At 42.0% G+C, this 26,375-nt stretch overlaps 1 protein-coding gene across 1 annotated transcript in view; it reads right to left on the reverse strand.

The window, feature by feature from the left end:
• PGCKA1 (PDCD10 and GCKIII kinases associated 1) overlaps positions 1–3,193 on the reverse strand; it is a 28,417-nt gene extending 25,224 nt beyond the window's left edge. The window contains exons 1-2 of the mRNA XM_024731699.1: positions 3,146–3,193; positions 2,969–3,037 (exon numbers count right to left, since the gene is read on the reverse strand). The gene's annotated coding sequence lies outside the window, so the exon portion shown is untranslated. The remainder of the gene's footprint in view (positions 1–2,968; positions 3,038–3,145) is intronic.
• Positions 3,194–26,375: the final 23,182 nt, after the last annotated feature.

The following is a 26,375-nucleotide window of genomic DNA, read 5'->3' on the forward strand; positions in this document are numbered from 1 at the left end:
AGTTCACAATAGTAACCGGCAGCAACACGTGGGACTCACAGTGGGCCGAGAGTAGAGGTGGCCGAGGGGAACTGAGCCAGCCTGTGACTTACCCACAGACAGGTTTTCATTCAGAAATTACACCATACAGTCCATCTCTGTTGCCTTCTTTAACTTCCATGAGAAGAAGAACAAAGTTTCTCCCCAAGTGGAGTTAAATTCTAAACATGATAAGCCTGAGTTGGCACCAACGCTGGTTGCCAGAATTAACTTTTCCTTGTAATTTGTAAATGCATTCAGGCTTGTTTTCGGGTTTCCTTTTATGGGCTTCCCCCCACCCCCACCTCTCAAGCAGGGCCAATATGTGAATAGAAAGAAAAGATCTCCAGCTGGGCTCCTTTCTCCGAACTAGCTTTGCAAGCTTTGCAGCATCTTCCTTGGATACGATTCAGCTGGGGGCCTTCCTTGTATTCCAAGACGAATTCCTGCATCCTCACACAGGGGCCCTTTGTTGTCTGAGGTTATAAGAAGCTAACCACTACTTTGCACAAGGAAATATCTTTTCCCAGTGCGAAGTAATGATCAAAGAGGAATGCCATTTAAACCAAGGGAAAACAAAACCGTGATTGATATCTAGAATCTCTACGGAAAAAAAGAACGACCCTAGTTACTTCACTAAAGCGCGGTCATCTGCAGTATAAAGTGTAAAATTCACTCATCTATTGATGGATTTTAAAGTTTAGTCCTTGGTACAAAGTCTAAGTACTTTTTTTAAGTATAAAAACTTTTCTTTTCTTTTGTAGCTGCTCTGCTCATAAATATCTCCAATCTTTTCCAAATGCTTAAAGAACTTTTCTCATTAAAAAAAGATGTTTGTATGTGTACATATTTATACGTAAAATACATATATATATATAAAATAGATGTGATTATACACAAACATGCACAAATCATACAAAGTTTGGGAAAAGGGAAGAAAAAAGCCAGCTGTAATCATAGCAATCTAACCTGTGTTAGATGCTCAGTATTTTTCCCAGGATTTGTTTTAGTTTATGTCCATCTGCATGCCTGTTTTTTTAACATCTTTATTGGAGTGTAATTGCTTTACAATGGTGTGTTAGTTTCTGCTTTATAACAAAGTGAATCAGTTATGCATATACATATGTCCCCATATCTCTTCCCTCTTGTGTCTCCCTCCCTCCCTCCCTCCCACCCTCCCTATCCCACCCCTCTAGATTCTAGTTCTGTGAAAAATGCCATTGGTAGTTTGATAGGGATTGCATTGAATCTGTAGATTGCTTTGGGTAGTATAGTCATTTTCACAGTGTTGACTCTTCCAATCCAAGAACTGCATACCTGTTTTACACAATATATAAACAACTTCACGTCCTGCTTTTTTCCCCTTTAACATTATGTTTCAAGCCTTTTCCATGACAATCCATAATGTTCATAATGATTGTTTTATTTAATTTTTTTTAAAGATTTTTTTGATGTGGACCATTTTAAAAGTCTTCATTGAATTTTTTACAATATCGCTTCTGTTTTATGTTTTTTTGGTTTTTTGGCCACAAGGCATGTGGGATCTTAGCTCCCTGACCAGGGATTGAACCTCTACCCCCTACATTGGAAGGCAAAGTCTCAACCACTGGGTGGCCAGGGAAGTCCCCACAATGATATTTTTAAATGGCTGCAAATTATTCCAATTAATTATTATATAATTAATAATGGAAGATTTATTATGCCAGCTATTTAACCATTTTTCTCTATCGCTTAACATTTTTGGAACTTTCCATTTTCAGTAAAGTTACCCTCCTTGCAGTTTCCAAGTTCAATGTCTATGGTGCTGACTATAAACTTTACATAACTGTAACGTGTGACATGATTTTGATTTTCTTGCCTTTCCATTTCCTGATTTTCTTCTGATACAAATTAAAGATGATCTATAGGACCCAGTCATTAGAGACAGCCAGGAGGCTGTTTCTCCATCATAAACCAGGAAATGCTGGATCTGCAAGGCATCACCGCTCTTCAAATTCAGAGCTCTATATGGGTAAAAGACCAAGGAAAACCTGCCCAGCAATTACCTATACAGGCAGAAATCCTCTCTTCCCAAACACTTAAAGACCCTGAACAATAGATGCCAGGGAATCAGACGCAAATTTTTAACTTCTATTAAGTTAATCTTTTTTTCTCTCTCTTTGCGGCACAAGCTCTTCCCAGGCAGAGGCTTAAAGTGCGTCCCTCTTAACAGCAGGGACCCCAGGAGAAATGGCTCACAGTCATCCTGTAAACATGTAGGTGCTCCAATGCCCTTTGGATATTACCTTTTCTACTTATAAAGTCCTATTCTCAGTTTTCTCACATAAGTGGCCTAAGAAGTGTGTCTCAGAGCTGCATACTGTCTCTCACACCTTCATTTACCAAGGGCAGGTGAGGGGATGAAATGGAGGCAGAGCCTGTGGGCCAAGTCACCGCAGCTGTGGGGCTGTCAGTTTACTTGTGAACGGGAGCTCAGGGAAGCTGTGGGCATAGGACTCTTCACTGGGCCCAGGAAGGCAGTGTAGTTACACTCAACAGATGTTCAAAACCCAAACTTGGGCTCTGGATCTGATGTGTGAGTGAGTGAGAGAGTGTGTGTGTGTGTGTTGGGGGGTGGTGGGGGTGGGGGTGGTGGTGGTAGTGATGGTATCTGACACTTGAATATCCAGTATGTGTTTGGTACTTGACACTCATTATTTCATTTTCTTCCCAGCAACTCTGTGACATAAGCATTACTAGCTCCATCTTATGAATATGGAGACTGGTTTATTAAGCTTAACTAATTCATACAAGGTTACACAACTAGTAAATGGTGGAGCCAGGATTCAAAGTTCAAGCTTTTTTATTCACACCATAAAGTCTTCAATATGACAGGATTCATGTCATCAAGCCTATCGTCATGGGGGCAGGTAGGAAATGTGGGAATATGGGACACAGGAGGTCAACTAACCTGGGCTTCCCATTCATGAAGGGCCTCAATGTAGACTCTTGACGAGTATCTCCAAATATACGCCCAGAGCTACACGGAGAGGATTGAAAGAAAACAATGTTCATCACACAGCTTTGAACTTCAGCCCCACGTTTCCATAGTAAATCACGAGCAGTTCCCTATGAACTAATACTTTACCTTGAGAACAGGAAAATGTTATCACCTTTATGCATGTGTGCAATATTGCAAATCTGTACAGATAAGCATTTAAAATATTCTTCAATTTTCATAATCCTGCTTTGTCGTTATTTTACTTCTTTAATATATCAGTAGCCTTGGAAACAACAACAACAAAGTAATCCAGGCCTCTTTCAACCTCTGACTGACCTTGAGCTGACATTATGGTTGTTCTAAAAAACCCAGGTTTTATATTAACTGTAAGCGTAATGCAAAAAAGAAAAGTTAGGGACAGGTTTCTGTGCAATTACTTCAAGAGAAATTTTCAGGGGCAGGGAGTCAACTCTCATGTACCTGTTGTAGAGACTCCACTATTTGTGATTCCTTAAATATATGCATCTTAAGAACCTAAGAGCTGTTATCCCATGGATTACATACATGGTATTGGCACAGGTAAGCAATCAATCACTAGCAGATTTTATTAGGATGCTACTGGTCCTCCAGCTCCTGGGCCTCTCTTTTCTTGTGTAGGCAGGCAAGGGCCCTGCTGCCAAGAGGCCATCACTCTCTGTCCCAGGCGGGCCAGCCATGCCACGACTGATTGAGACTACATGTATTAAAGGAGGGACTTGAACATGTCAATGAAGCTGTCCCTCGCTAAATTTCTCCCATTCTGCAGTGAGATTTGTGAAGTGTTTTGACACCCTGGCTAAGCGATTAGTCTTAGGAGAGAGAGACAATGAGAACAAATAAATGGCTATTAAACTGCTGTGAATAAAGATGAAAGTTAGAGGGCTTCCCTGGTGGCACAGTGGTTGAGAGTCCGCCTGCTAATGCAGGAGACACGGGTTCGTGCCCCGGTCTGGGAGGATCCCACATGCCGCGGAGCGGCTGGGCCCGTGAGCCATGGCCGCTGGGCCTGCGCATCCGGAGCCTGTGCTCCGCGACGGGAGAGGCCACAGCAGTAAGAAGCCCGTGTACTGCAAAAAAAAAAAAAATTAAAGTTAGAGTCACAGCATTTTGGGGTGGGAAGGCCCTGAGAAAATATTACTCTAGCCCACGTGTGTTACAGATTGGGAACTGCAGCCCTGAGAGGCTGTGACTGCCAGTATTACTTTTTAAAATTTATTTTTAAAATTTATTTATTTATTTATTTATTTGGCGGTGTCAGGTCTTAGTTGTGGCACGTGGGATCTTCGTTGCGGCATGAGGGGCCTTTCGTTGTGGTGCACGGGCTCTCTAGTTGTGGCTTGCAGGCTCCAGAGCACATGGGCTCAGTAGTTGTGGCACGTGGGATCTTCGTTGCGGCATGAGGGGTCTTTCGTTGTGGTGCACGGGCTCTCTAGTTGTGGCTTGCAGGCTCCAGAGCACATGGGCTCAGTAGTTGTGGCACGTGGGCTCTCTTGCTGTGGCACGCGGGCTTCAGAGCACATCGCCTCAGTAGTTGAGGTGTGCAGGCTTAGTTGTCCTGCAGCACGTGGGATCTTAGTTTGTTCCCCCTGTAGATCCCTAATCAGGGATCGAACCAGCGTCCCTTGAATTGGAAAGCGGATTCTTAACCACTGGACCACCAGGGAAGTCTGCTGCCAGTATTACTTTTGCTACACCATGCTGCTGTCCTTGTAGAGATCTAGAGCAGGGGTCAGGCCACCTGTTTTTGCTAAGTAAAGTTTTACTGGAATACAGCTATGCCCATTCATTTATGAGTTGTCTATGGCTGCTTTCGAACTACACAGCAGTGTTGAGTAGTTGCTACAGATGTCGTATGACCCACAAAGCCTAAAATATTTACTCTCTGGCCCTCTACAGAAAAAGTGCTGACTCTGGCTCTACAGGATGAACAAAGTAGATGAGGAGGAACCAAGCCATGCCAGAACCATGTGAGTGAACTTGGCAGTGGGTCTTTGGAGGCCTGCCAATGGGCACCTGAGTGAGCTTGGAAGCAGGTTCTCTAGCTCATATGCAGCCAGGAGATGAACACAGCCCTGGCCAACAGCTTGACTATAACCCCACGAGAGACCTTGAACCAGCGGTGCCGTGTTAAACTGTGCCTGGGTTCCTGTGAGATAACAAATGTTTGCTGTTTTAAGCTGCTAATGCAGGGGGTGGGGAGGGGGTACTTTGTTACACAGCAATAGATAACTAATACAATTGTGTCTCATTAGCTGGGCTCACCTTTTCAAGGCGAGTGAAATTCTGCCTCCTGGGTCAAAGTGCCATTACGATCTGCTGTGTGGAGCCTTTTGGACCCCTGGTCCCCATCTCCAAATGGAACCATCTATGCCAACCAACTGCTTACTTAGAGTCTATCCCTTGGCCTTGTGGTCAGTTATGTAGATGTCTGTCTCTCTGGCTGGTGCTGTGTCTCATTCAATTTTGTTACCACAGAATCTGATTTAGTACCTATTATTCATAATGGAATTATAATATTTACTGAGCGCTTACTATGCATCAAGCACTTTATGTGCATTATCTCATTTAACCCTCACAACCACCTTAGGAGGTAGATACTCTTTTTAAGCCCATTTATTAGGGGAGAAAGCAAAGGTTAAAGAGGTTAAGCAATCTGCCTTTTATCCTCTAGTGAGCTAGTGGGAGCACCAATATTTGAGCTCTGACTGACCCTGAAGCTGCCACATTCTGTTGACTGGGACCCAAAGTCCCAGGATATGTGGCTCCAGGCTTGGCACCGCCACATTTTTTTTTTTTTTTTTTGCGGTACACGGGCCTCTCACTGTTGTGGCCTCTCCCGTTGTGGAGCACAGGCTCCGGACGCGCAGGCTCAGCGGCCATGGCTCACGGGCCCAGCCGCTCCGCGGCATGTGGGATCTTCCCGGACCGGGGCACGAACCCGCGTCCCCTGCATCCGCAGGCGGACTCTCAACCACTGCGCCACCAGGGAAGCCCAGCACTGCCACATTTAACTGTGGACCCAGAAAAGTCACTCACGCAGAGGCCCCCAGTGTCCTCCTTCATAAAGTGGCTATGATGATGATGATGTCCCTTTCCTATCAGAGTTACTGTGAGAAAAAGCACTTGTGCTGAAATACTGATCTTTAGTTCACAGAAAATGTGGAATCAAAATGAAGTGATTTTCTGATCTTTGACCAGGCACCCATGGCAGACCTAAAAGAAGATCAGGAAAACAGGCAGAGTTGGACAGAAGTGGGAGGGCACTTCAGGGAAGACCCAGAGGGAGGGGAAAAAGGACACTGGAATCTGCTTCCGACACCCCTTCCCACCTCCTGTTCCTCCCTCTCCTGCTCTTGGCACCACTGTGGCCCCCGTGCCCCATCTGCAAAAATCCCCCAAATAGTGGTGGGCTGGATAATGAGGAGAAATCCTCCGTTCTTTCACACTTTGGGAGTTTTTACTGGGACTGCCCTGAGCTCTCTCCTCCCTGGAAGTAAATCACCAGCAGTAGTTCCCTATGAACTAGTGGTCCTGGTTCTGAGCTCCCACAGTACCTGCCATACCTTGCATACAAGGGACTCTGAATTTTTCACAGTTGCCTCCTTAGTGTGTAGCAGAGTGCTTGACATACATTCGACTGATTTTAGATGAATAATGGAAAGAATTTTCACCCACTTCTAAGCCTGTTCTGTGCTAGAATGTAAATCCCATAAGGAAACGGCCTGGTGCTCAATCCAGCACCAGGCATGTAGTGGGAGCTCAATAAGTATTTGTTAACCAGCTGGCCCTAAACGTTTGGCCTCATATTACTAGATCCAGGGCAGTATGGTTTGACTAAAGGGAGCTGAATTCAAGGAATGGCTTCGAGGTTCAGAAGACACCCCAACTGTGGCCACACTAGAATGGATTCCCAGGAGCTTCCTGGACATGGGTTCTTGTGACTTAAGTTCCTAGACTTCATGAAGCTATAACATCAATGTGTGCACTCAATCTCCAGGAAAAGCATTATCTATCTATTCTGCTCAGACTGTAGCCAAATGACCTTGTATTTAAATTGTATGTTTCTTGGAGCAGTGATCTTCAAAAGTTAAAAAAAAAAAAAAAAAAGAGAGGTACTTCTGTATGGACTACCTATTTCATCTTGCTTCCTTAAATGCCACCGATACACACACACACAAATACCAAAAACCAACACTGCTTCTCTTCCAACTAACAACAAAATCCCAAGAGATCAAAAACTTCCTCAAGGTTTCCTTTCAGTATCAGTTCTGATAAGTTAGGTAAAATGGACATCCCAAGAAAATAAAGAAACTGACATATTCTTAACATCAAAACCAGAAAAAAATGCTGCCTAATAATCACCCAGAAAACGTACACTGTAAATATTTCCCACCGTTACCTGGCAATCCACCTACTTTTCTAAGGGAACCAAGAACTCTGCAGACATCATCTGTCTCCATCAAGATGCCTGTACAAACCTGAGTCAGATATATCTTGCCCAGTTATTATTTTTATCTCTGCCACTTAAGCATTCCTAATCGTATGTAAAAAATTTTCCAGAAAATATTGGAAGTGTCCCTAGCTATTGTTTTTTCCTTCCTTGTTTTCCATTAATAAATATTAGATGTCCATGAGATTAAGGTAGGAAGGATGGCAGTTTTCAAAATTTTGCATATTAAAGTTTGCTCAAAGAAAATGAAAAAATTTGGTCAAAGGAAATTTGCTTATTTGTAAGCTAAAATCAACAGCCATCCCCACTTCCCACAGTGTGGAGTGCAACATGGAAAACCCAGTTTGTGGAAACAGTCCAAAACCAATTAAAGTAGATTTAAGTAACTGAGCATATAAAAATATGCATAACAAGCCACAGATTTCTAGAGTATTTCTAGAGAGTGGTACAGGGTAGAAGGAAAACAAAACCAGAAATTGATAAGCTCTTAACCTACTTTTAATTCACTCAACTAAGTAAATATGAGACTGGCTTAAATTCCCAAATTTTCAATCCTTAATGTTTTCTTAGCCTGATATAGTAACACATAAAGTGTATTAACTTACTGTCTTTGGGGGAAAAAATACTGCTGCTTAAACCAGAGATAGCTGGAAAAGGATCCTACAATCTTCATTAGCAATAAAAGGTACATAGATGCATGGAAACAAAATCCATGAGGAGACATTTATCTGTAACCTGCTTTGGGGTAGTCTGAAGATTTCTTGACAGTATTCCGTCTCGCCAGTGGACTAATGCAGAAAATTTAACACCAGAAGAAGTTGGCATGCTTTTTAGCTTCTCTTTTTTAACAATGGGATAAAAAAACCGTATTCCTATTTCAACTATGTTCAAAATTGTGCCAGTGTTTTGGGGGAATGCAAGAATTTTGCTCTGCGGTTCTAGCAGGTGCAAAATTTGTAGACCAATTATACCCCACAGACTGGCGATGCACTGGCGATGTTTAACAACTGGTTCTACAGAAAAAAAAAAAAGTTTATTATAAATAAAGCATGTGTAGCACACAGTTTATAAGTAATAATAAAAACCCCAGGGCTTCCCTGGTGGCGCAGTGGATGAGAGACCGCCTGCCGATGCAGGGGACACGGGTTCGTGCCCCGGTCCGGGAAGATCCCACATGCCGCGGAGCAGCTGGGCCCGTGAGCCATGGCTGCTGAGCCTGCATGTCCGGAGCCTGTGCTCTGCAACGGGAGAGGCCACAACAGTGAGAGGCCTGCGTACCGCAAAAAAACAAAATACAAAAAACAAAAAAACCCCAATAGTTTCTTTTTATAACAAATTCCATAGGGACAACTTATTTTCACAGAATGCTTTAACTGAGTTTTGCCAGACTCTTTTGCCAGTAAGCATAGATCTGATTTGAATGTTAGCTGATATTTTCATTTGAGTTAATAAGTTAGACAAAAGTGAAAAAAGGAATACATTTCTTGGAATTTCACTTGGTTGTTAATGACTAGTTCTTTGCTGAATCAGACAACAGCTTTTAAATACTGGAAGAAAACTTCCTCCAGGAATTTTTTGGGTTATCCTCATGTAAAAGCTTCAGACTCAGCAAACTTTTACATTTAACTTGCATTAACATTTTCTCCATCATAGTCATAAGTGTCGTCAAGCAACCACATATTAAATCAAGCCTGGCTTTATAGCATTTGCCACTTTCCATGGTGTAAATGCTTCTGTCATGGCTGATTTCATGCTAGCAATGTTAGGTCCCTGAACACAAAGCTGGAGAGATGTACGGTTTTACACCATTACAGAGTGTTTCTACCACACAGATATGATAGATGTAAATACCCTCAAGAACACAGAAAACAGTAAAATAATTAGGAAGTGATGAGTTTTGAGTATTTATTAACTTTGTTTTTACTTTAATTATACTTTAATAGAATTCAACTTTTCGTATCACCTCACAACATTTCTGAAATTCCAAAATTCCTCAGCCAGTCCTGGTGGCTCCAGCACAAGGTTTCAGGGTTCTGGCCTGAAGGGCAAACGCATTTCTCAGACAATTTTCCCTCAGGCACACACCACTAACCTCCAATTAGCAGTGACCCCAGGCCCAACTTCCCAAGCTGAGAGTTAATCAATCTCCAGGGGTGGGATGTTGGGCATTAGGTTCTCAGTAGAGTAGTAACACTTAGGGAGGGAGGAAATGACTTCAGCACAGTCACATGACTCAGAGACATTACTCAGTTTCCTCACCTGTAGAATGGGGATGATGCTGTTTCTAGTGAGATTATAAGGATTAGAGATAAGGCATACAAAGGTCCTAAATTAATGCCTTGACTATAACTATTGTTAAGATAGTGGCGGGATCACTGTAAAAGACTGCTTTCCTGGACACACATGGATCCGTCAGGAAGCTGCTTCCTCTCTAATAGAGAAGCACTTTTCAAATGTGAGTGAAAGATGAGCGAGCCAGGTCACAGTCAGATTTCTTGAGTATATGAAAGATTATTACCTGGCTCCCCAAATCACTCTTTCATCTCTGCTCAGGAAATACAAAGAAAAACACACACACACTCACAAAAGTGAAGGGAAACTTGTAATTGGAGAGTTTTAGCACAGACCCAAAGGGTAACTTGTAACAGTAAATATTTTCTCTTGATGTTATTTTATGTTATTTTTATGTTATTTTCCTATCCCAGAGGAAACACACAAATGCTTGTAGAATTGAAATGAATCATCTCTTTCTCTCTATTCTCCTGTTTTAGTTTCTTTGGGCTGAACAAATTTCGGAATTGTAAATGTGGTGCCTGTAATTACTCCAACTTAAATCCGGATGCCTTGAATCATCAGAGAGGCTGAAGTCCTCTGGCCTTTCCCTTCCTTTCCTTCTTTTTCTAGTACCCAGGGTCCTTCCTCACCCTCTTCTGGAACCCACTGTGCTCATTCACTCTTCTTGGGCTCTCCATGGGGGATTACTGCTTTGGCCTCTCTCAATATCACCTCCGTCATTTGCCTTAGGTACACTCCAGAAGAGGGTATCTATTTAACCTTCATTTCCTTAAAAATACTCCTCTCTTCACTAAGCAGTAAAAGATGAGAAGTCATCACAGAATGGTTTTAGGTGTGGTAGCCAGCTTCCCAGCTGGGACCCCATGATCCTCACCTCCTGGCACCACATCCTATTGCAGTCCTCTTCCCACACTGAATCAAGGCTGCATGTTCAATAAACCATGGCAGAAATGATGATGTGTGACTGTCAGCGTTAGGTTAGAGAAGGCATAATTGCTTCTGTAACGGTCTCCCAAGTGGTTCAGTCTGAAGGAAGCCAGCTGCCCTGCTGTAAGGACACTGACACAGTGGAAAGGCCCCGTGGGGAGGAACCCACCTGACCCACCTTGGAGGTACATCCTCCAGTGCCAGTGGCTGAAGCCACAGCCAGACACCTGACTGTACCCTTAGGAAAGACCCCAAGCCAGAAAGGCACACCTCTCAAATTCACGGCCCTCTCTTTTGCCCTCACCGCAGGATACATTTCCAGGCTTCTGCTGAGGTGGAGGGGATGCTGCCGCCCAGATGCTTGCAGTAGCAAAAGGAGGTAGGGTACCAGCTGCTTGTTAAACCAAGTTCAGCCACTGCTGCCATTCTGGTCTCAGCCTCCTCTCAGCCTGAGGCGCTGCTGCTGCTACTCCTGGAGCCCTGGCAGGACCCTGCCCTGAACACTGGTGGGGCTCATCTGTCCCACTTCCAGTTTCTGGGTCAGCTTTCTCAGGTCCACTGAGTTCATGGCCACTCATCCACCTGTCTTCTAGCAGCAGTATGTGCCTCGGGTCTCTGAAACAGGGGACGTCCAGGCAATATTCAGGGTGGGGACCATATAAAGATAGGAGGATGGAGCAAATAGGCACGAAGCATCCCAGGATTCCTCCAGTCTACTTCTCACCCTCAATCTCCTAAACAAACACTGGCAGCCAGGCCCTTACCCTCTGGGCAAGAGTTTGCAGGTATTTTCTTAGGGGATCTGGCCAACACATGACGAAAACCCTAAAGACACTGACAGTAGAAGTTCCCTAACAGCTGGCTCAGCCAGCTCATTACAACGAAAGTCATCATCAGGAAGTGCAACCTTCCCCCCACCCTCACATTTTTGTTCGGAACTTCAGTTTTTAGTTCCTTACTCTTATATCTGAGAACACTTAATGATTATCAAATACCTGAATAAAACCAAAAAAACAATGCGGAGAGATCAGGAATGCGGAGTAAAAAGAAAATTTCAAAAATTATTAAAAAACTCATAGAGATGAGAGAAATACATTGTCTCATGAAGCAAGAAAATGATACTGTTAAAAAAAAAGAGCATTCAGAGAACAAAAAAAGACCTCTTAGGAATTAAAAACATGACAGCATAAATAAAAACTTCAATTGAAGGAATCTAAGTTAAAATTAAGAAATTGGAGTGAAAAGACAAAGAAATACGTAACAGGAGAGGAAGAATAAGAAAAGCAGATAAATAATCCAGGAATGCCAGGAGATCTAGAAAGTAAAACAAAACACCCACAGAAGAAGAAACATCAACAAAATAATTCGAGAAAATTCCCCAAAACTGGAGGGTAGATTTTCTAGATTTAAAAGGCTCACTGAGTGTTCAGTGCAGTGGATTTAAAAAAAAAAAAAACACACACACAACTGGCCCTGAGGAATATCATTGTGAAATTTCTCAATATTTTCAACCAACTTTCAGAGAAGAAAGTACAGTTTTATATATGTATAAAGGACTGGGAATTGGAGTGGTGGTTGGTATTAGAATACTTTTCAACAGCCATACTGTGGATAAGGAAACAATGGAGCAATATCTTCAAAATTCTGAAGAAAAAATATTTGCTTGAAAATAATTTCCAACATAGAACTCTCTATGCAATCATGCTATCAGTCAAGTGAGGTATTGAAAGAATACAGACATTTTAGACAGGCAAGTTCCTACATAACTTTAAACCTCCATATGCTTTTTCTTAGGGAGCGACTGTAGGATGTGGTCCATGAAAATGAAGGAATAAAACAAGCAAGAAAAAAAAAAAGACGTGAGGTCTAGGAAATAGCTCTGACACAGGAGAGAAGTAAAGGGACTCTGTGGATGGTAATGCAGAAGACCTCAGATAACCAGGCAGAGGGGGCAACCAGTCCAGATGAGCAGGTCAGCGGTTTCTGAGAGAGACTTCTTCAGACGCATGAAACTGACATAATTGACATAACACCTGATATGAAACTGATAGAATCACGAAGCACCTTCAGAGAATATCTAGACAACTGGCAAATATTTCAGTACTGCATGAATGTTAAGTACATAAAACACACACACACACAGGCAAAAATAAATAAACAAGTAAAAAGAAAATTATTAACTCCAGGGGTAAGTTGTGCTGATAGGAAAAAAATAGTTTAGTATAGGCCCCATTTCTGAATAGCACATACAGTCATAATAATGTAAATTTTGAATACTTTTCTAATCAAAACTGAGATATAATTATACTGTGAGGATGCCAATTGCACATGGTATAGACCAGGAGAATAAAGAGCTAAGTCCTCATGTTCAAAGGTGAAAGTTAATGTGCGGTGCCTCAAACTGAAAAAGCAGGAGGTGGCAACACTTGCTTGCCATTAGGCATATGGAGGCAGAAAAGTGGTCTTTCTGGGGAGGGAAATAAGGAGCAGGGGTCTGGGACCTGTTCTTTCTTGTATGAAACCTCGTAGAACAAGCAGGTTTTAAAAATTGTACCCTGCTAGACATAACTTTGATGAAAATTTAAAAAAATAATTTAAAATGTAACAGTATAGGGGCTTCCCTGGTGGCGCAGTGGTTGAGAGTACGCCTGCCGATGCAGGGGACACGGGTTCATGCCCCGGTCCGGGAGGATCCCACGTGCCGCGGAGCGGCTGGGCCTGTGAGCCATGGCCGCTAAGCCTGTGCGTCCGGAGCCTGTGCTCCACAACGGGAGAGGCCACAACAGTGAGAGGCCTGCGTACCGCAAAAAAAAAAAAAAAAAAAATTTAACAGTATATAGAGAGCTAACATGTGACTGCTTTTTCAAAATAAAATCTATGTGATTTTGGTAAATATTTTGGTAAATATTTTGGGTGTTTACTTTCCTTTTTAATAAATTGAGAGGCTTGGACTACCTAACTGCTATGGTCCCTTGACCTCTACACGTGTATGTTTTTGTATCTCTTTGTACGTGTCTGGACTTGTGAACATAAACATACAGAGATCTGATAATCAATAGTGGAACTCCCTTGATTATTTGATCATTAAAAATTCATATGTATTATCCACATATCTGCAAAGATACAATCCGATACTACCAAATGAAGGAGAACAAGGCGGCTCAACCATCTACCGATTTGTAGAAAAACACCTGAGGCTGCATTTCTGTCTTCCTCCGTCCATGTGAGAGGAGACACAGGAAGAGACTAAAGTTCCCTGCTGGTTAGACCCTGGCCTGTGATGCACGCACTGTGACGAGGACATCAAAGTTAATATTTATCCATCTCAGGGAGTTAAACTTGGCTTGAGAACTTGGGGGGTGGGGAGAAAAAGGAAAGTGCTACATACTCTGGTGGAGATTTGTGCTCAAGTCAATGTTAATCTTGGTAGCATAGCCAAGTCACTCACATCCTCTCTTGCACGTGCCAAGGAAGAACATGGCGAGTCCTTCAACAAAACCAACACTAAAATGGGGAGGGCCGAGTATGGAACTTTGAATTAAAGAGAAATACGAGGATTGTGAAGGTGATTTCTTCTTAGCTTGGTGACTGGTAAATCACTTAATCTCTCTATGCCCTGAATTCTTCGTCCATAAATATATATTCCATGTAGCTGTTAGAAGTATACGTGTTGACACCCATAGAACACTGAAAACAGTGCCTTGATATATTTTCTCTAAAAATAGATGCAAAGAACGTAACTGATTTATAGGGGTCTTGGGTTCATGGCTGGCGTGCATTTGCATGGGCTCTCTCTCTCGCTCTTTAACCTGGTCTCTATTTATGTAACCTGGTCTTCAGGATGATGGAAGCTCTAAAAGGATAGACTTTCCCATGACAGATTTGGTCAAGTCAATCTCAAAAAGTCAAGGAACGTACTGCTCACTGACCATAGTAAGCTTGTTTGGCAAAATCTCAGGTTACATTCATTTTCACTAACATTTAGTATCTCACGCTGAAGCTTTCCTTTGGTTGCCAGATGTATTTGGCACTCTGGAGGGGATGGACAAACTCTGTGCTAGTGCTGAGTCAAGGAGTCCAAGGACTGGTTTAAGGACACGCCCTCATCCTTTTTTGTTATCCCAGGTCCTCAACAATATCTGGCATACAGAGAAGAAGCTCGTTTGTTGAATTTAAAATGAAAAAAAAAATACATTGATATGCTTCTCAAAGTCAAAAGTTACATAACATACCTTATAGTCACCCACAATTCTCTCATCTAAGAATGCAATCTTATTTTTCGCATTCATTTTTCTGTTTATACTAAAACTTTTATAGGTTAAACCACTATATTAAATGGAATGTTAGTGTATCATATTATAGTATGTGTAATTTATATTTAAAGAAATTAATAAAGAAGACTGTCATCCTACGGAAGTAGTACTGTTTAGTTGTGAGCTATTTTTACCTAAAAAAACCCAAAGAATATGAATTCCTTATCAGATTTATGGTTTGCAAATATTTTCTCCCATTTCATAGGTTGCCTTTCTCTCTGTCATTTCTTTTGCTATGCAGCTTTTATTTATTATTTAAAAATTTTTTTTTTAATTAATTTTATTTTTGGCTGTGTTGGGTCTTAGTTGTGGCACGCAGGATCTTCATTGCAGCACGTGGGATCTTTTGTTGTGGCACGTGGGTTTCTCTCTAGTTGTGGCGTGCAGGCTCAGTAGCTGTGGCTTAGTTGACCTGCAGCATGTGCGATCTTAGTTCCCCGACCAGGGATCAAATCCACGTCCCCTGCATTGGAAGGCGGATTCTTAACTACTGGACCACCAGGGAAGTCCCCCATGCAGGTTTTTAGCTTGAGGTAGTCCCATTTGTCTATTTTTGCTTTTGTTTCTTGTGCTTTTGGTGTAAGATCCCAGAAATCATCGTCAAGATCAATGTCATGAAGGTTTTCTGTTATGTTTTCTTTTCGGAGTTTTATAGTTTCAGGTCTTAGGGTTACATCTTTAGTCATTTATGAGTTGATTTTTGTGTATGGTTTAAGATAAGGGTCCAATTTCGTTCTTTTGCATGTGGCTATCCAGTTTTCCCAACTGTCTTTTCCTCATTGTGTACTCTTGGCACCCTTGTCAAAGATCAGTTGAACTCATGCTGTAGACTATAGGTCTGTATGCCCTAATGAATAGGATTAGTGCCTTTATAAAAGAGACCACAGAAAGCTCTCTTGCCCCTTATGCCGCATGAAGTTATGGCAAGAAAACAGCTCTCTATGAACCAGGAAGTGAGATCTCACCAAATACTCAATCCCAACACCTTGATCTTGTATTTCCCAGCCTCCAGAACTGTGAGAAATAAATTACTGTTGTTTATAAGCCACCCATTCTATGGTATTCTGTTATAGCAGCCTGGATGGACTAAGACACCATATATTTATAAACTTATTTCTGGACTTTTTATTCTGTTCCATTAGTCTATATGTCTGTTTTTATGCCAGTACCATACTGTTTTAGTTACTGTAGATTTGTAATACATTTTGAAATCAGAAAGTGTGATACCTCAAGCTTTTTCTGTCTCAAGTTTGCTTTGGCTATTCTGGGTCTTCTGTGGTTCTGAATGAATTTTAGGATTGTTTTTTCTTTTTCTATAAAAAAATGCCATTGAGATTTTGACAGACATTGCACTCAATCTGTAGATCATATTGGGTAGTATGGACACTTTAACAATATTAAGTCTTCCAATCCATGAACATGAGCTGTCTTTCTGTTTATTTCTGTCTTCTTTATTTCTTTCAACAATGTTTTGTTGTTTTCAGTGCACAGGTCTTTCACCTTCTTGGTTAAACTTATTCCTATAAAAAAAAAGTATTTTATTTTTTTTGCTGCCACTTTAACTCAGATTTCTTAATTTCCTTTTTGGATAGTTTGTTGTTAGCACATAGAAATGCAACTGATTTTTTAAAGTTGATCCTATATCCTGTGACTTCACTGAATTCCATAATAGTTATAATTTGTGTGTGTGTGTGTGTGTAATCTTTAGGCTTTTCTACATGTAAGATCCTGTGGATTTTTATAATCATTTCATAAATGGTGGTAGGACAACAGGTTATTAGGGAAAAGTTAGACACTGAATTAAATGAGAATAAAAATATTTGGAGGGAAATACAAGTGAATATTTATCTAATTTAAGAATAAGGAAGGGCTCTTCAGTTACTACAGGTCTGGAAGAAACACAAGTAAAAGATTAATAGATTACATAAAAAGTAAATATTTTTCACCTTAAGAGGTGAAAAACTGCAAAGATCAAATGGAACAACATTTATGACACAGATGATAAAGTGTTACTATCTTTAACTTTAAAAGGGTTCATAATTCAACAGGATATTTATTAAAGACATCAATAAAAAAATAACAAAGGACATGGCCAACCAATTAAGAAATGAATAAATACTAAAGCCAATGAACATGAAAAATTATTCAACTACAGAAATAAATAAATGCAAATAACTATAACACTTTTATCAAGTAAGTTGAACTTTTTGTTTAAAGATAACAACCAGTGTTAAAAAGTCTTTAAAATATCAGTAATTTTTGCTCCAAAAATTCTAGTCCTTGGAGCCTAAACAAAGAATGTAATCAGAGAATCAGAGAGGTATGAGTAAAGATCTTTTTATTTATTTATTTATTTTTGGCTGTGTTGGGTCTTCATTGCTGTGCATGGGCTCTCTCTAGTTGCGGTGAGTGGGGGCCACTTCTCGTTGCAGTGTGTGGGCTTCTCACTGCGGTGGCTTCTCCTGTTGTGGAGCATGGGCTCTAGGCATGTGGGCTTCAGTAGTTGTGGCACACAGGCCTAGCTGCTCCACGGCATGTGGGATCCTCCTGGACCGGGGCTCGAACCCGTATCCCCTGCATCGGCAGGCGGACTCTCAACCACTGTGCCACCAGGGAAGCCCTTGTTGTCGTTTTTGTTTTTAGTGTTATTGAGCCTGCTACTCAAGCCTTTCCAGGGATACTGTAAGCATTCGATTCCCTGTATTAAATTTCCTTTTGCTTGACATAGCTAACGTAATTTCTGTTTCCTGCAAGTGAACTCTGATTGAGAGGGACATCTACTCTTGTATTAGGAGGGAAGGAAGGACGGATATACATGTAGATAAAGTTGTGTGTGTGTACGTATGTGATGGCAATCTCCTCAAATGCAGGAGTTTTTTAAGCTGAGGTGTGCAGAGCCTCAAGGAGCTCCTAAATAGGGTTCACGGCATCTGTGAACTTAGATGAGTAAAAGTCATATCTCCTTCTTACCTAACCTCTAACTTATATTTAGTATTTTCTTCAATTCTGAATGTAGGCATCAAACCACAGCATCATTGGCAGTTCCTGTGACTTCGTCTCTAATAGAAAGTAGATATAATATTCATATTATATTAGAGCTGTTGTAGATCTCAAAACATTGTTTATGCTCATAACTATGGTATTTGTTAGACTCCTGTTAGATCCTGTTCTGTAATACATTTATAAAGAAACACACACTGACGTTCTTCCAAAGATGACATAATGGGCACATGAAAAGATGCTCAAGATCACTAATTATTAGAGAAATACAAGTCAAAACAGCTATGAGATATCACCTTACACCTGTTAGAATGGCTATCATCAAAAAATCTACAAATAACAAATGTTGGAGAAGATGTGGAGAAAAGGGAACCCTCGTACACTGTTGGTGGGAATGTAACTTGGTACAGCCACTATGGAGAACAGTATAGAGGTTCCTCAAAAAACTAAAAACAGAACTACCATATGCTCCAGCAATTCCACTCCTGGGTATGTATCCAAAAAAACCCAAAAAACAAAAACCAAAAGCAAAAAGAAAATACTAATTCAAAAAGATACATGGCACCCCAATGTTCATAGCAGCATTATTTACAATAGTCAAGACATGGAAGCAACCCAAGTGTCCATCAATAGATGAACAGAAAAAGAAGATGTACACACACACACACACACACACACACACACATATACACACAATGGAATATTAGCCATAAAAAGAATGAAATTCTGTCATTTGTTGCAATCTGGATGGACCTAGCAAATATTACACCTAGTAGAATAAGTCAGAGTTAGCAAATCCTATATGATACCACTTATATGTGGAATCTAAAAAATAACGTAAATGACTATATATGCAAAACAGAAACAGACTCACAGATATAGAAAATAAGCTAGTGGTTACCAAAGGGGAGCGGGAAGGGGGGAGGGGCAAAATAGGGGTATGGGATAAAGAGATACAAATTACTGTGTATAAAATAGATAAGCAAAAAGGATATATTGTATAGCACAGGGAATTATAGCCATTATCTTGTAATAACTTTTAATGGAGTATAATCTGTAAAAATACTAAATTATTATGCTGTACACCTGAAACAAATATTGTAAATCAACTCCACTTCAACTTAAAATATGGAATATAAAAAAGAAACACATTACATCACAATTTTTAAAAATTGATAACTCTATTTCCTTTGTAGTCCTATGTATTTTATTTTATGCATTTAAAAATATCAACCTGAAAAGGGGTCCATAGGCTTCAACAGACTGGTAAAGCAGTCCATAGCATAAAACATGTTAAGAAGCCTGTTCTAATGTCTTCTATTTTGCCTGTAAAGTGGGGTTTCTAAACTTTGGCACTAGCGATATTTTAGGATGGATAATTCTTTCTTTCGGGGGACTGTTTTTGCACTGTAGGATGCTCCAGAGCCTTGACTATGCTAGTAGCACCCTTCCTGACCACACGACAATCAAAGAAATTGTTACCTGCGGGGCAAAAGTGACCCTGGATGAGAATCACTAAAGTAGTGCTAAGCGTGAGGAAGGTGACTAGGTCTGAGATCTGACTGGAGAGGGCTCAAAATGGATGCAACAGAGGACGGCAGAGAGAAATGACTAAAGAAAACATGCAATTGAGTGATGTTGAGGGACCAGCTGAAATGATCTACAGTCATCCCTCAGTATCCCTGGGGGATACAGGATGCCCATGGATACTACTGATAAAATCCGAGGACATTCAAGTCCCTTATATAAAATGGCAGAGTATTTGTATAAAACCTACACATACCCTCCCATATACTTTAAATTATCTCTAGCTTATTTATAATAACTAATACAACATAAATGTTATGTAAATAATTGTAAATACAAGGTAAATGCTATGTAAGTAGTTGCTGGTGTGTGGCAAATTCAAGTTTTGCTTTTTGGAACTCTCTGGAACTTATTTTCTTCAAATATTTTTTATCTGCAGCTGGTTGAATCCACAGATGCAGAAGCTGCAAATATAGAGGGCTGAGTGTGTAGAGTAGCCCATGGATAAGAGGTTTTTCAAGTTGTTTTTTTTAGTTTATTTATTTTTGGCTGCGCTGGGTCTTCGTTGCTGCGCGTGGGCTTTCTCTAGTTGCAGCGAGTGGGGGCTACTCTTCGTTGCGGTGCGCAGGCTTCTCATTGCAGTGGCTTCTCTCGTTGCGGGGCACAGGCTTTAGGCTCGCGGGCTTCAGTAGTTGTGGCGCACGGGCTTTGTTGCTCTGCAGCACGTGGGATCTTCCTGGACCAGGGCTCGAAACCGGGTCCCCCGCGTTGGCAGGCAGATCCTTAACCACTGCGCCACCAGGGAAGCCCCTCAAGTTGTTTTCTTCTACTCACCATACATGATGAATATTCAAATGATGGACAGTCTACCATCAACAGCATTTGTGATATAGGTGCTGACTTACAAATGAGATGGGCTGGAGTTATCTACAACGTCCGAAGTACTGTTTCTTCCCCTGATCCAAATGCTAACATGTCTTACCATGCTGGTTGAAGAAAACACTTTATTCAAGAAGGAAAACGAGAACATTTAGAACTTAAAATAACTGTTATTGCCCCTCGTTCTGCTATTGTCCAGAACAGCAGCGACAGGAAGCAGGGTGGGTATATTCTGGACTTGAATGGATTTGGAGGTTGCTGCTCCCAGAAAATCTGAGCACAGGTGGCATGGCTGTGAAGGATATGAAGCAACCCTATGATCCAGCAATTTGCCTCCTGGGGTTTCGACCCAGGAGCAATGAAAATATATATCCACATAAAAACTTGTCCAAGAGTGTTGACAGCAGCTTTATTCAGAGTAGTCCCAAACTGGAAATAACACAAATGTCCATCAACAGTATAATGCCCTGCGGTGTGGTCATACAATGAAATACTACTGAGCAAGAAAAAATAATGAACTGCTGACATGTGCAACAACACATACGGAACTCAGGAACATGCTGAGGAAAAGCAGCCTTACACAAAAGAGAACATACATTCTTACAGACTGTATGAGTCATTTATATAAGTTTTAAATAGGCTAAATTAAACCATGGTGATTAAAAAAATCAGAATAGTGACTGACTCCATTGGAGTGGAAACAAGAATTGATTGGGAAGGGGCATGGAAATTTTCCTGGGTGATGATGCTCTCTATATTTCTTCTTCTTTTTTTTTTCAGTACGCGGGCCTCTCACTGTTGTGGCCTCTCCCGTTGCTGAGCACAGGCTCCGGACGCACAGGCTCAGCGGCCATGGCTCACGGGCCCAGCCGCTGCGCGGCATGTGGGATCTTCCCGATCCGGGGCACGAACCCCTGTCCCCTGCATCAGCAGGCGGACTCTCAACCACTGCGCCACCAGGGAAGCCCTCTCTATATTTCTTGATGAGGAGTTGCGTGATACAGTTGTATGCAGTTGCCAAAACCCACCAAATTGTACACTTGGATTTACGCATTTCACTGAATGTAAATTACACCAGAGGAAGGGGAGAAGGGCAGGGGGAAAGGTAAAGGAGAAGAAGAGGAAGCGAATGGCAAATAAAAACTGAACTCACAGTCAACCAAACACATGCTGAAATGTTTGAAATGAAATGACGTCTGTAACATACTCTGAGATGTAGTCAAAAAAAAGAGGGATTGGTGGTTAGCCAGATGGTTAGATATGTGATAGAGAAAAAACACCTAACATTAATTGCAGATTCTAGATGGTGAGATGTGCAATTCTTTAAGCTCTTCCGTAGCTTGAAAATTTTCATACTAAAGAACATGAGTGTATGGCAATGTATCTCTTTTTGCCTTTTTGAAGTATTTCATTAACCTTTGGGCCAAAAAAGCTACTTGAGAACCATCAAAGCATTTCATATGGTTCTTGCTCTATTTTAATAAATGGAAGCTAAAATGTCACGCTTATTCTCCATTCCGTGAATAACAACAACCACTCACACTATGTGCCACCACCACCTCTGGATCGCTGGAGCTGTCCAGGCACCACCGGGCTAATTACCTTACACACGTCAGCCTCCCGTAGAGAACTCAATGGTTTTCTTTACTGTCTAACAGAAAGTTCTAGAACACATCTTCAGAACCTCCAGGCAGGGGCTTCCCTGGTGGCACAGTGGTTGAGAGTCCGCCTGCCGATGCAGGGGACACAGGTTCGTGCCCCGGTCCGGGAAGATCCCACATGCCGCGGAGCGGCTGGGCCCGTGAGCCATGGCCGCTGAGCCTGGGCGTCCGGAGCCTGTGCTCCGCAACGGGAGAGGCCACAGCAGTGAGAGGCCCGCGTACCGAAAAAAAAAAAAAAAACACAAAGAACCTCCAGGCAGCCGGGAACTAGAACAGATGTCCAAGAGGAAGACTATGTCTGTGATGGTGGGTATTTTGAGCAGAATGTATTCTTCAAATATGTTATGAAGGTGTGGGACTGTGTGTGTGTGTGTGTGTGTGTGTGTGTGTACGTCTACTGAGCCGGAAGTGAGAGAAGGAAAATATATTTTAGAAAGAAGGTACACATTATAAGTCATAAAAAGGAATAGTAACTTTATTCCAAATTCTGTAGAGAGAGAAAATCTTTTCCTTTTCTTTTTTTTCTTAAGCTCGTATCCACTGCCATATGATACTGTCACCTGACAAAGGGGTGTGACAAAGGCTGCCCGGATCTGTCACCTCCAGCTCTTTTCTAGCTTCCCTTTCTCAATAAACCTTTGACAAAGGTCAGTTGTTTGAAAGGCTGGGTTTTTCCTTGTTTGGTCAAAGCGTTTCTTGCTCAGCAGAATGATTAAATGTCTCTGAGTGTCAATAAATAAGTGGTTTCAGCGAAGCTTTCTGGAATCTATTTCCCTGAAGGCTGCTTGGTGGCGTGCCTGGGATCGCTTTGGTTTTGTGTGAAGCTAGCAGGTAAACAATGTAATTACCAGGCTGCCTAGTCCCTGCGGTTCCTGACACCTGCAGAGCCACGCATTGAAGAATAGGGCAGGGATAAAGTATCTTCACCTAAAACCAGGAGTCAGGCTTTGAACTTCAACTCAAACTGACAAAATGCCAAGGTGCTAAAGTGGCAGAAGGTGGATTTGAACTAAAGGGATCTCAGGAGCCCTGGTGCAGCTGTGCAGGCACTAGGAAGGTAGTGAATTAGGTAAATATCTACTAGGAGAAAAGAAGACAATAAGCCAGACTTGAACAAAGACATCAGTTTCTGATTAACTTTCCCCTGGATGGAGGCCATAATTCAAACCTGATTCATGAAACAGTGTCTAACAGTTCTGGCTGTGTACAGGGGGAATGTATCAGAACTGGATTAGCTACAGTAACCCCACACCGAACAAGTTCAGGGAAATCTGTTTGGTTCATTTTATTTGCGTGGACACCTCTCTGTTGTCGTTAGGGAGAGAAGGGTGGTTTTCTGTATAGCCAGATCAAACCACCTCTTCCTGAGAAGCAGCTGACTGACGTGCAAACCAAGCGTCTTCTGCCTGTCCCATTGGAATAATATAGTAGACGTGTTTCATGTGTTTCACAATGACACACTTAGTGGTACCCAGGCTCCAAAAAGTAGCAGACAGACTTTGAAACTTAATAGGATTCAGGAGGAAAAAAAAAAAATCTTGGCTCCTTCCTTAACATAAATTGTATATAATCAGCAAACCAGTAGGCAGTTTTCATTGGTTTGTGACTCATTTGGGACTTAATTCCGATGAAGATGACGTGGTGACATTTAAAGGCTTGGCCGAAATTAGAAACAGGAAAACTGAAGGTGACTTTGGTGGAAAATACAGAATATAAAATAGTGTGCAAAATGATAAGACACCCGCTCTTTAGGTGGGTTTTATGCATCGCTGACTCAACACATCCATACTGTTTTGGCCGTCTGACTACTCTGCCAGTCTGATGGTGTGGGATGAGGGACAGCCTTACTTTCACATGCACAGAGTGGGTTTTGTTTTTTAAGACAGAATGATCTATCAACATAGTCTTCTCGGCCATTCTCCCAGGACAAGAAACAGAAGAAAGTTGAATGACTTGCTTTCTGAGCACAGAATGAAGTAAGAATCTGAACTTCAGTCCCAACGCATCTCACACACTGCTCCCCACACGCTACACATTTAAGAGACCTGGCTCCATGGATGCCGGGCTACAGACTGGCTGGTACAGTGGGATGGAGCAGACCAATGTCCACCTGGCTTAAGTGCTCTGCTGGTTCAAGGCGAAATGCTGGTCTCATGGGGTTAGAAGAAAAATCCAGAAGCATTCCTCTCCTCCACTAACATCTCCATCTTTGATAACTTGGGCATGGGGTTGATCAGAGGGAAACTGTTGGTTGCATTTTTCTTATCCTTTATTGGTACTTTATAGGATTACTAATAAGAAATCTGAGTAAGTAACAAAAATCTTGCCCCAGCACATATTGGGACTTCTCTATGGAGAGTGCCGATGACAGATGACCCTTCATGACACAGGACCACCAGACCTTGAATGTGGTGTAGGCCGTGGATGCTCAGTGGTGGCACCAGCGCTAGCAGAAAAGTTTATGCTTCTGGGGTTGTTAAGGGCTGAAGTGTATCCCTAACCCATAGCGCCTCAGAATGGGACTGTATTTAGAGAGAGGACCTTTAAAGAGGTAATTAAGGTAAAATGAGGTCATCAGGGTGAGGCCTAACCCAATCCGACTAGTGTCTTTACTAGAAGGGGAGATTAGGACACACAGACAACACAGACTGTGGGAGGACCATGTTGAAGAGGCAGCAAGGAGAGAGGCCTCAGGAGAAACCAAACCTGCTGACACCTTGACCTTGGACTTCCAGCCTCCAGAACTGTGAGAAGTTAAATGTCTGTTGCTTAAGCCACCCAGCCTGTGCTATTTTGTTATGGCAGCCCTAGTGGTCTAATACAGGGGTTTACAAAGAAAACGTGAAGAATATTTGGAATTGTTCAAAGTACAGGAGCCTATCTAGGCTAACTCAGAGTTGTCCAGAGTGTGTTCCTAGGAAGTTAGTAACTGTTACTGGGAAAAAGAAAGGGGGATTCTGGGCTCAAGTGAATTTGGGAAATGCTGGATTAGACAGTCAGCCAGGTTTCTTTGCTGCAGAACTTCTCGGAGCCTTTAATGTGCTGAGGTGCATATTATGAGTTTGATTCCCACGACCTGTGTGCCATCCTTGACACCTCTCTTTGCCTCACTTTTCATTTCCAATCCATGGCCAATTTATCTTTTAAATATTTCTTGAACGAGTTCACTTCCATCTGAACCTTCATGAAACCTGGGTTGCACCAACATCGCCTGACAATTTCATTTTCTAAATATTTCTTGAATTCGTTCACTCCTCTCTACTGAACTGCGATTGAAACCTGGACCAAATGACCTACGTCTCTGGCTTAGTCCACTGCAAGACCTTTCTGACACGTCTGTCCACACCCACTGGGTGCTCTCCAGGCAGTTGTCCACAACGCAGCCACAGGAGTCTTTCCCAAGAACAGGCTGGATTATGCCAGCTCCCTGACTGTAAAGACATTTCAGTAGCTTCCCACTGTTCTTAAAATGGGAAGACAAAATTCCTACCCACTTCTACAAGCTTATACTGAACCATCATCCTCCCTGGCCTCCATCCACCCTCCCAGGTTTTCTTCTGGTCCCACACTGTTCTGCCTCTACCCACTACAGGACCTTTGCTCATGCCGTCTCTTCTTCCTGGTTAATACCCCCGACCTTCCTCAGGGAAGCTTTCTTTTACTTCCATTCTTGGGTCGAAACCCTGTACCACTGATTCACGTTGCACTTGTCACTACTGAAAATTTACCTGCATGTGATTATTTGGTTAATACCTGAATCTTCCTCTTCTACACTGAAAACTCTGAGTTTGTAGAACACCTTTTTGTGAAATACCCAGTTAATTTATTGATGAAGGTCCGGGGAGGACACCTCTGAAACACACCGTGAAGAATTTTTATGAAGACAGATAATGAGCAGGGTTCAAGGAGAAAGGTTTTGGGTCCTTAGAAACAGGCAGTTGTTTGTTGCAGCTTAGCTAAACAACCCATGTGAAAAGTTGAATGTGGAAAAAAATATGATATTGGGTCTAAGTTCTGGAGGTATATGTGGGTGTTTAACTTAAAAAAAAAAAACCAACTTTTGATTTTGAAAAATTTCAAACCTACAGAAGACTTGGAAGATTAATACAACAAACTGCCCCATTCTTTTTTTTTTTTTTTTTTTTGCTGTAGGCGGGCCTCTCACTGTCGTGGCCTCTCCCGTTGTGGAGCACAGGCTCCGGACGTGCAGGCTCACGGGCCCAGCCGCTACGCGGCATGTGGGATCTTCCCGGATCGGGGCACGAACCCGTGTCCCCCGCATCGGC

Source organism: Neophocaena asiaeorientalis, unplaced genomic scaffold (genome assembly GCF_003031525.2).
Source record: "Neophocaena asiaeorientalis asiaeorientalis breed wild unplaced genomic scaffold, Neophocaena_asiaeorientalis_V1.1 scaffold39, whole genome shotgun sequence".
Classification (NCBI taxonomy): domain Eukaryota; kingdom Metazoa; phylum Chordata; class Mammalia; order Artiodactyla; family Phocoenidae; genus Neophocaena; species Neophocaena asiaeorientalis.